This window comes from Myiozetetes cayanensis, unplaced genomic scaffold (genome assembly GCF_022539395.1).
Source record: "Myiozetetes cayanensis isolate MyiCay16 unplaced genomic scaffold, myiCay2020 scf1, whole genome shotgun sequence".
In the NCBI taxonomy this organism is placed as follows: domain Eukaryota; kingdom Metazoa; phylum Chordata; class Aves; order Passeriformes; family Tyrannidae; genus Myiozetetes; species Myiozetetes cayanensis.
The window spans coordinates 23,688,719-23,699,645 of NW_026086604.1; positions in this window are offsets into that span (position 1 = coordinate 23,688,719).

A 10,927-nucleotide genomic window follows, 5' to 3' on the forward strand; every position below is an offset into this window, starting at 1 on the left:
TTTAATATTTGAGATGGTTGTCAAATTCAATGCTGAGTAAATAACTCTACAAAAGCAAATCTCACATGAAAAATTGACATGGCATGTGGCTTGTTCAGATTTTTTTTCTTCATAAAGTCAGAGTGTTGCATATCTTGACAACTTTCTTTAGCTGCTTATGCCTGGGGGAACTGATGGAGACATTTGGCCTTTGCAGGTCTGTGTCTGAACTTGCATGCCCTGGAAAGGTAAGTAGTTGCTTGAGATGCTGTGGAGCAGTTGTGAACAGCCAAGAAATGGGAGCATCTGAGTGCAATTTAATGGAGCAGATGTTTCATCCCAGCACTCCACAGCTGCCTCAAGGCTTTCTCTGGTGTCAGCCCTTTCCTAGATGAATTTTCATAATGAATTTATCTGTTAATTTACACATAAAAATCTATGTTAATGTAACATTAAGGACCTATTTTAAATTTACAAATGCCAGGAAATTAGAGGGGGGGGGGAAGCCTAATCTTGATTGTCACCAAAATTTATCTACCATTTTTTATAGGGAAGAAACCACTGATGCAGATACACTTTGCATGCCACAGAGTTAAACATCACCTTTTTATTTTTATTTTTTCCCCTGGTACTTGCTAAAGGAAATAGTATTATTGTACAAAGTTCCTTTTTGACTACTGTTGGGGCAGAGGAAATACCTCCAACACATGGTAAAAGGTTTTGGCAGTTGCTCATGACTAAAGAGGAGCTGCAGTATCAGAATACTTTATTTGCTTTTATCCAGTGCCCAGACTTGTGGCTCTGGTGACAGAGTTGTCCCACAGCTACCAGACCAAGCAGTGAGGCACTTCCCTTACTCCTTGCAGAAATATAAAGCTTGGTTTTTCCAGTGTGTTCACTGTTTTCACAGCAGAGAGCTAACATATTGGTAGTCCTCATTTCAAACATAAGTGAGGTGTCTCAATTTAAATGAGACACAGGTGTTTTGCTGAGGATGAGTGTGGTGGTTCAGGCCTGGCTCCCTGCCAAATGCTTGAAACTCACAGTAGCAGCCACCCCTTCCCCCTCCCTTCTTCCACCAGGGCAAAGAAAAAAAACTATGCAAAATCAAGCTAGTAATTTAAAAATATATATTTTAGGTATATTACAGTTATATACAGTTAAGATGCTCTGTACACAGCAAAAGGGAATCCAAACACCCCCTGAAGGGATAGGGAAAGGGGAAAAAAGGGAAAAAAAGGGGACAAAAACGGATACCGAACAGATATACACAATCAAACTCAAGAACTATACTAATAACAAACAAAACAGATCTCACCACATCCCTTAGAACAGCAGGATTGGCAGACATGGCCAGCACTCTCCAAGCCTCCACGTGGTAGGCCAGCGGTCACTGCAGGCCTCAGCCTTAGATAAGCGAGACCAATGCAAGGACCCACTATTCCCAAACCTCTCTGGAAGAGAGCGAAGGCCTCTCCTCCCTTTTATTTATACCCCAATTTATGTAAAAAAACCATATGGAATACTGGGAACACTGCCCCTTCCTTGGTTACAAACTGGTCACCAAGGAAGGCCTAGATTAAAACTACCACCATGAGTTATGAGGAAGACGTTATGAGGAAGACCCAAACTCCTCTCTCTAAGCAATTGTAAATCTGAAATTAAGAGGCTCCAATTGAAGGGGGAAAAAGTGTGGAAAAAGGAAGAATAACAGCCTTTTATTAAAAGATATATGTGTATAGCAGAAACAACAAAAGAAAACAAGTAAAACAACCAAACAATACTCCTATACCCAAAAATAATCCCCTTCAAAACAAACCAATAAACAAAGATAAAGCTAAACAGTTCAGTTCGCGCCCTTTGGTGCAATTCTAACCACAGTCAACAGGGGGTGCTGTTGGATAAGCAGAGATGCAGAGCTTGTAGTGTCCTGTGCCAGTCAGCAGGGGTCGCTGTTGGATCACTGGAGATGCCACATGGCAGGGAGGAACACCCTCCTGGGTGTATTGGAGAAACCGAAAATGGTCTTCCCTCCCACCCCCTGCCCCCACCACTGGGAAAGGGGAGAGAGAGGAGGGAGAGAAGAAAATGAAAGGGTCCTTCCCAATGGGAACTCACTCTGTCCTGCTGGCCGAATCGTGCGGTATAGTTTTTCCCTCTCCCTTTGATTTACACAAGAACTGCTGCCAAAAAAGAAAAAAAATGTAACGGAGGAGGAGAAAACCTCCTGAAACAGTTAATCTCCGATGAAAATCCAAACAGAATCCACAGCTGACAGCCAGGCTGAGAAAAAAACCCATCTCTAAGCTCCTACTCTGACCTTGTTCCAACTTCGGCAGTAACCTGAACTCCTGCATTCCCCACCCCCCCCCCCCGCCCCCAATTTCCCAGGAAAGAAGAGGAAAAAAAAGTAAAAAACCAAACCAAACAAAAACCCAAACAAACAAACAAACAAACAAAAAAAACCAAAAGAAAACCAAACAAAAAACTCCTTTCCCCTCCCCAAAGACAAGATCCTGAGAGCCATCAACTAGGAATGTAGTCTTACCAGCCACTCCTTTTGTGTTACTTCTCTGTCTAAGTCACAGTCAATATGCCCATTCAACATCCCCTTCACACAGTGGGCAGGGGGAAGGGAAAAATTCCTGCTTAGTTTCCAAGAACCAGCAAAACCATAACACTAGGGCAGATCTTTCACTATAATAGTCCAGTTTTTGCCATATAAGTTGAGAAATCAAGAAATTATATCCTTCTCAGGATGACAAAATTCACATCTATTGTTTTACATTTGGAGCAATAACCTTCCAACTGATGGTATAAATGCACATACCTTCCAACACAACTATATCAGGAAGAGTTTAAGCCTAAATTGGGCAGTCTGGGAAGAGGAGAGACCCTTTTTTAGTGCCTGAGGAAGTCACAGGAGTTGAGAAGTCCTGGGTATCAGTTCCTCTTCTGAGGACAATATATATATTTAATGTTAAACCACCATTACAAAGACCAGATCCCAGGAACTTGAATTTCCAGCTCATGCCCTCTGCTGCCTTTGCCCTTGGCACCAGTGAATCTTGTTGCCCTCTTTTCTATAATGCCCACATGAAGGAAAAATCATAGAAGAGTTAAGGTACATTCCTGAGGGAAGAACAAGAAAGTAATGGCCGAAAATTTCCAGCCAGAAACAGTGATTAAATCTGGACATCTCAGCTCTCAGGAGGTTGCTTGCCCATAAAAGGGTACAAAAGGCCTAAGCACTTTTCCAGCTGTGTTTTGAAAAGGAAAGAGTGACTCTTTTTATTCTGTTAGGAGGAAAGTCTCAAGTACCTACCTTCAGGAATCCAGGACTGGGAAACAGGGACTATTGCACCATGGCTTCTACAACCCAGGATGTGCTTTATATCTAAGAACTATTCACATAAGACAGTCCAAACCCCATCTGCCTGTGTGCTTGTTTCCATGCTGGTTGATAGCCAGTGTTTAAGAGCATGGTATCAGCTGCATCAGCCTTTGTTGCAAGTCTGGAGAGGGTTGCCTTGGAGGTGCCTCTACAAGAGCTAGTGAGGGCCAGGGTAGCAGCCAGCACACATAGCAGAAAGTCGCACTTTAATTGGTCAAAGTCACTGTTGTCTCTCAGGCACATAGAGAGTCGCTGATGAGGTCAGGAGGTACTTCTAGAGGTCTCTTGTCCAATGTCTGTGGTCAGAGCAGGGTTAGCTACAGCAGATTGCTCAGGGATATGTTCATTTGAGTTGAGTATTTCCCAGGATTGAGACCTCGTGACCTCCCTGAGCAACCTGCTCCAGTGTTTGAACACCATCACAGTAAGAGCATATCTGAATGGATTTTCTTGTACTTCAGTTTGTTCCTGTTGCCTCTTGTCCTGTTCTTGGGCACGAGTGAGAAGAGTCTGGCTGCATCTCCTTCTTTGCCTCATCGGGTATTCATGCACACAAAGATGATACACTTAAACCTCTACCAGCCTCTCCTCCTATGTCAGGCTTCATGGCTTTTGCTGGTCTAACTTCAGTATGGCCATGCCTTCTACTGGTATGTCCAGACCTGGGCACAGTAGATTTGGTGATCTGGCAATACTCAGTTCAAACTACCAGACCAAACCTTGGTGCACAGAGCCCAGGCAGGCAGGATGATGCCATTCTGAGCTGAAGACCATGTAAAGACAGATTCAGCAGCTGGCCAAACCTACACAGATGTCTCTCTCCTGATAAAAGGTGCAATAGTGTCTCTGCCTACCCTAATGCCTGGTTGCCCTGTGCTAAGTGGGTCACGCTGGTCCTCTGTGTAGTGCTCACACACCTCCAGTGCATCTTGGCACAGCTCTGAAGGTGCATGGAAGGTACTGAAGACATCTCTCTGCTGGTCTGGCACTCTCCTGCACAGGCAGAATGGCAGCACACAACAAGGCACAGAGTGCCATATCCCAATGAAACTCTATCAACACTAGCTAATTGTCGACTAACAGACCTAATGGACTGGTTATTCTAAAACTATTATCCTAGCTTTGAATGAATCTTTCAACCGAAAGTATTTCCCCTTTCCCTTTCTCTCTTTCTTTTGATTAGACACTTCTAGTCCTATACTAAATTTTATTTGATGCATGACATGAACAGAGTTGTCACTACCCCTGCTGGATCCTGATGAAGTATTTAAGTAGTGACATTGATGGAAAAATGATTGAAGTGCTTTGAGTGCAGTGTTTGCAATGACTGCCCATAACGTGGAGGTGGCAATATTTGGGGTACACCTGGTCCTCCTTATGGACTACCTGTCTCTCTGAAAAGGTGTAGTCTGCGAGGCTGAAAAGATGTGAGCTTGCTTATGCATGTATTTCATACTTACATGGATGAAACACCTATAAATGCTGCAGTTTGTCTGAAAAAAGATCTTACTCCAGAGAAAAACCTACACCACCAAACCTCTTTATTTATTGATATGAATTAACTGAAATGCTGCTAAAACCACACTGGCAGGATAAATGGCAGTGTGGGGAAACTATCCTTGTTTGACACAAACCAGTTCTGAAGAAAATGATCTTGTGCTGATCAAGAGCCTGCCAATAGGAATTGGTTTAAATTTTTATGATCTACCTCCCCTCCATCTAGCACCTCATGCAGCTTGACAACCCAGCTGTACCTTTGCTCTTCAGCTTTTTTTTATCTATGTACAATATCACATTCTTGTTCTCTTGGGTTTTATTCCCCTGTGTAGCCTCCTCCCATAGCCTGCTATCCACCCCAGTGCCCTTCCTCTCCCAGTCCCATTCACCACAGCCTCACAAGCTGCCCACATCTTAGTCCAGGTCTCCAGCTCTGCATCTGCACCATCTCATAGATCAGTCAGTGCTGCAGCCACAAGACCTTCTGCTGTGCAGTCTGTAGAGCAGACTGTCTCCTCATAGGAGAGATAGGCAGAAGGAAGGAGCAAAGCAAGCAATCCTCTTCTGGTCTGCAAAGTATCACGGGTCACCTGTAGGTCATTATCTCTGTTTCATGGGGTTGGGAACTGAAGAGAAGAGGCATCATGGAGATGTATGAAATGGGGGCAACAGTGGAGCCAGGCCAGCACCAAGCTATGATCAGCAGATTTAAACACAATTTTATTACTAAAAATAAAATGAAAATTATCACAAATCACAGACTGCAAATGTAATATTCCAAAACATGTTTCAAATCTGGAATCATTCCAGGACTGAGAAAGTGCACTTTTTTTTCCTAACTGATAAGTTAGGATTGCTACTGTTCTTTCAAAACATACCTTCCTTTATGGAGGTACTCCAAATTAAGAATTTGGATATAGGAACCAATCTAGACCAGAGAGGAATGAAGCTCCTAAGACTTAAAAACAGTCACAGAGAGGGCAAAGAGAAAAAGGAACTTGAAGCAAAATGCTGAAAGTTTTAGAAATTATTAGTTTATACTGGAGTATAAACTAACCACACTGGAATATCAACTAACAATTCCAGTACTCTGACAACTAAATTCTCTTGCAAAGGAAATGTCATTATGTTATTTTAAAATATGTTTTAGAGGGGTTTACTAACAGAGATGCAAACAGATCAGGTCCATGGAGGCAGAATGGAAAGTTGTAAACATTACAGCAAACAAAAATAATGACCACTGATACCATGGATGTGTTGGATCCTAAAGCAAACATGATATTCAGCATCTGCTGCATGATGTGTAGAAACAGACAGTACTGCAGGACTAACAAAACACCATATTTCTTTCTTTGTCATGGAGAGCATGCAGGATGGATATGATCTGCCAATTACTTTATTCTCAAGACTGAATTAGCAAATATCATCTACTCCTTCCTGCTTTTATAAAGGAGAACAAAAGACAGGGATCTTGCTCCCTCAAGCTCATAGGCAGATTTGCAGTCTGTCCCAGTACTTTACAGATTGCAGAGGTGGTATGAGGGATGTTTGTGTATGCAAGTCAGTCACAAGTCCTCACAAGAGGATGTGTATGATGTACTTCAGGGTGGAAATGTACAACTGCTCTTTGAGCAATGCTACTTTTCATTTCTGAAAAATCTCTCCATCCATAAATTACCACAAAGGAATTGTTACTATAATCACCTGTTCAGGCTTCAAAGATTTGAAATAGCAAGTCATGTCATGAGCAATCATTAGTTTAAAGATTGTTCTTTGAGAATTTAAAGCATGGTTGCCAGATCACACAGAAAATGCAACTCAACTCAGTGATGAAACACATACTTTCCAGTCCTCCACTTATAAAATCATATGCTTCTCTATAATTTTACCGGTTCAATCACCCCAGAAGCTACAAGTGGTACAAATCAGAAGCCATCCAAGGGATGACAGGTATCGCTCTGTAACACTCCACCACTTTGCCTGTGAACTACTGGAGACCTTATTTCCTGACCCAACAAGCAGCAAGCATTTTTGACTATACTACCTGGGCCTACAAACGACAGCAAATGTGCAAAAAAGTTCTTTCATGAAAAACTTACAACTATTAGTTGTAAGTAGCATTTAAGGGATCAGATAATTTTGCCTCCCAAATGGAATATAAGACAGTGTGTCCAATTAGTGGGATATACTTTGTGGGATTTAAGTGAATGTACAGGGTGCAGCATAATTCAGCATTCTGGAGCTTGTAAGAATTTCTAAGATTTCACTGCATTTTTAAACTGCAACAGCATCACAATCCAAGCACAATGGGGATGAAAAGTATTTACCGTTGTCAAGTCAGTCAGAGCAACATGAGCCACACCCTCAGTTCTTCTTAATTCCTAACCACTTGAATGTATCCAGCACAAAAGACCTCTGTATTGGAAAACACCTTAGAAAAAAAATAATCAAACAGCCACATCTCTGCTTTTGCATGTCATGCATTAGGGAAGGAGTTGCTCCTCAAGTTGCCTTTCAAGTTCCTGGTGAAAACTGATCTTCTACATGTCCATTCTGAGAATGAAAATAACAATATTTGTTCAGTTATCTCACTCCAAAGTGGTTTCCTTGCTATTGTGTGAGTGTAATTGAGAGGGATAGCTCTAGAAAATAGCCTTTATCATTAAGAACATCATTAAGAATATTTAGCTGTCTAGTATCTAGTAGTTCATGGCACTGAAAATTATTTATATTTTTGTAAACTACTGTGAAATCAGAAAACTTTAGAGGTTACATTCATTTTGGTAGAAGCAAATCATAGAATCATAGAATCAGACGGATTGGAAAGGACTTCTGAGATCATCAAGTCCAACCCTTGATCCACTAAATGCTTTCATAAATTACCAGGCTTGAAAACTCAAGCTGCTGCTTTCAAGGCCAAATTTTTAAAATTATTGTCGTGGTTTTGCCCACCAGCCCATCCCTGGGGCTGAGGATGGTTTTGTCCAGGTGATTTCCGGACAAAAAAACCCAATCAAAAAGTTCAGTGACGCCTTTGCTAATTACATCTTTAAGAAAACGGAAGAGAAGGTGGTTGCGCAGTTGAAATTAGGAGCAGCAGCCATGTAGAAGGGTAGCTGGCCCGAGGAGGGCCAAGGCCCCCTCCTCCCCGGCTTGGGCCGGGGGGGCAGGTGCAACACTGAAGCCTCCCTTCTCTCTTGTGAGAGAGTAAAGAAAAAAAAGGTTTAAAAGACAAACTGCTTAGATGAGAAACCGCTGCAGAAGAATTCCAGCCATGAGATAACAAGACTTTCAAGGTCAAAGCTGCAGTCGCAGGAGAGAGAAGAAAAGTTCGAAGGGGGGAGAGCTGCTTTTTCTCCTTTCGCTCTCCCTCCCTTCAGCAGGGTAAAGACTGAAAAATAAATCCCTGCCACCTGTAAAAGTTTGTTGGGGTGAAGAGACCCCCATGTGGCTCACAGAAGAGCTTGTGGATGCACCAGAGATTTGTGACTTTAACAGAGAGAAAGCCTTATGCTGGAGTAAAAGCGGCTCAGATGAGGCAGAATCCTGTTGAAGATTTATGACCCCGAGGGGGATGATGACCTACGCTGGAACAGAAAACGGTTCGGGTAGGAATATTGGGATCCATGTGTGGGATCCGTACTGCTGGTGCTAGAGATTTGTGACCCTGAGAGAACCTACGCTGGAGCAGAAAATGGCTCAGGTGGGATATTGGGATCCGAGTAAGGGATCCAAACTGGACCCATGCCGAGAAGTCAATCAAGGACTGTTCTCCCATGGGGAGGGACCTCCATAGGGAAACAGGGGTGAACTCTTAAATCATTATCCCCTGTGACCCTGTGGAAGAAGATCCATAGTAAGCAAGTGTCCCCTTGCAAGTCTATGGAAGGAGACCCTTCAGGACCTGGGTAACCCTCAGCCTTCGGTTTTAACCCAGGAGGGGGGTAGGCCCAGCCCTGGAGGCCAACACAGAATAAGAGAGAGATAAAGAAGTTCCAACTACGACGAAAATGCTGCAGAGTTACTAGAGAGAGAGAAAGAGAGCTGGAATTCCAAGAACAGAAAAGGACTGCTTCTCCTCCTTGGACTAATATAAAGGGAGGTGGGGGGAGAAGCATTTTCTGTAAATACATAATACCTTTTACTTAAGTAGAATTGTTATAAATATGATTCTTTAGTTTTAGCTTATTAATAATAAATACTCATACTTTTTTTAATTCAGTCTCTTTTTGTCTGCATAAACCTTCTCTCAACTAATAGTAATTGTATGTGGGAGTATAAAAGTAAATTGAACCAGGACAAAACCACGACAATTATGTTAATCCATTTTCCAGTAACGTCATCACAGTTATTGGGAGGTGGTGGGAAGGCTTACCCATCATTTCCTCTCTTCTGGGATAAGCCACAGACTGTATGTAAGCAATACCATCAGTATGTGCAAATTGGATATGAGGTGCACCATCTGTAGATGCAAATGACAGTTTAAAAAGATATATTCAAACAACAGTGCATGCAAAGAGGCAATATTGGAAAAAATGGCCCAAGATTTATGAATTTCTTAAAGAGGTAAAAATGTCTGTTAGATGCCATACTCTCATAAGAGATGCGAGGAAACCAAACTTCTGAATGTTAGGCATTTTCTCTTCTTTCATTATTAAGATTTAATACTTTTCAAGGTTGGAGACAGCAACATATCTCATTATAGAATGGTTATTACAGGTTTTGTTTGTTTGTTTTTTGTTTGTTTGGTTTTTTAAAGCTACTAAGAATGGAAATAAGGAGGGCGTTTTCCTTCTTCTATATGGAAATTGTCTCATATTCCAATTTATTTCAGTATAAATTCATTGTTACATATGCTAATACACAGAAATGATCAAGAAAAAAATTATTAAATGCTTTGCAAAACATATGGAAACATATAGATTAGATGATCTTAACTAAAAATCTCTCTTAATGATGAAGGCACCATTTAGCATGCCCTCCGGAACTGCACTCCATTTATTTATGACACACTGGTTTCTGTAGACAAAGAAAGTGTCTTCCAAAAATAGGACTACCATATTTTCAAGGCATACTGTATATTTTATTTTTGTAACTAGTAAATGTCAAACAGGACTCATACCCAGTATTGACACATTAATGTTTTCATTCAACAGTGAAGATACCTTTCCTTGTTACATTATATATTTATGACACACAGAGCTGTCAAATAAATTATGTCAAAGCAGCTACAGCCAGACCTTGTGACACTTGAATCATAGAATCAGGGCAAATAACCTTTAAAATGAAAGACATATGATGAGAAGTAGAAAGATTTAATTTGCATAAATATAATGTTAACAGTCTTTTCCTTATTACATATTTTATGCCTAGTTTTTTTAAATTTTTAATTGCCACTAGATTAATTTCTTAATATCAGTTTGCACTCTATTTTTTTCCTCAGTGCTCACTTTGTTTTGGAATGGGTGAAACACAAATTCTGTAAGAAGCATCTGATCAGATCCCCATTTTAATATATTCTGATTAGCAAAACTTAAATACTGTGGAAAACTTCTCATTAACATGAGGTAGTATTTTAAAATAGCTAAAAATTCCTAGACACATCGAGCCATCTCTGGAAAGTAATCTTGTGTTAAAGTTCTCCTATGAAATGCAGAATATATTAATCATTGATTTCCATATGCTAGGTGATTAATACATTTTGAATTTAGGGATATAAAACCTGAGCATATAGGTATAAGAATACATATAGAAATCAAAGTGAATGGTTAGATTTTCAGAATTGCTTACTGCTCAGAGTAGTAAACTCATTGGTTTCATTACTTAAAACTTGTTTGTAAATGAGAGACTTCGTTGAGCCTCTGCTGGCAGATGCAATTTATTTCTTGCACCCTTAGAAATCAGTAAGAGAGCAGTGAGACCTCCACACTTTGCTCTTATTGCTAACACTGCATAAGCTCACATATATAAGCCCAGTTAATAAAACTTTGCGTTATTCTGCCAACTCCCTAAGGATGTTCAAGTAAATAAAGCTGAAGGTATGAAGATGAATGTCTG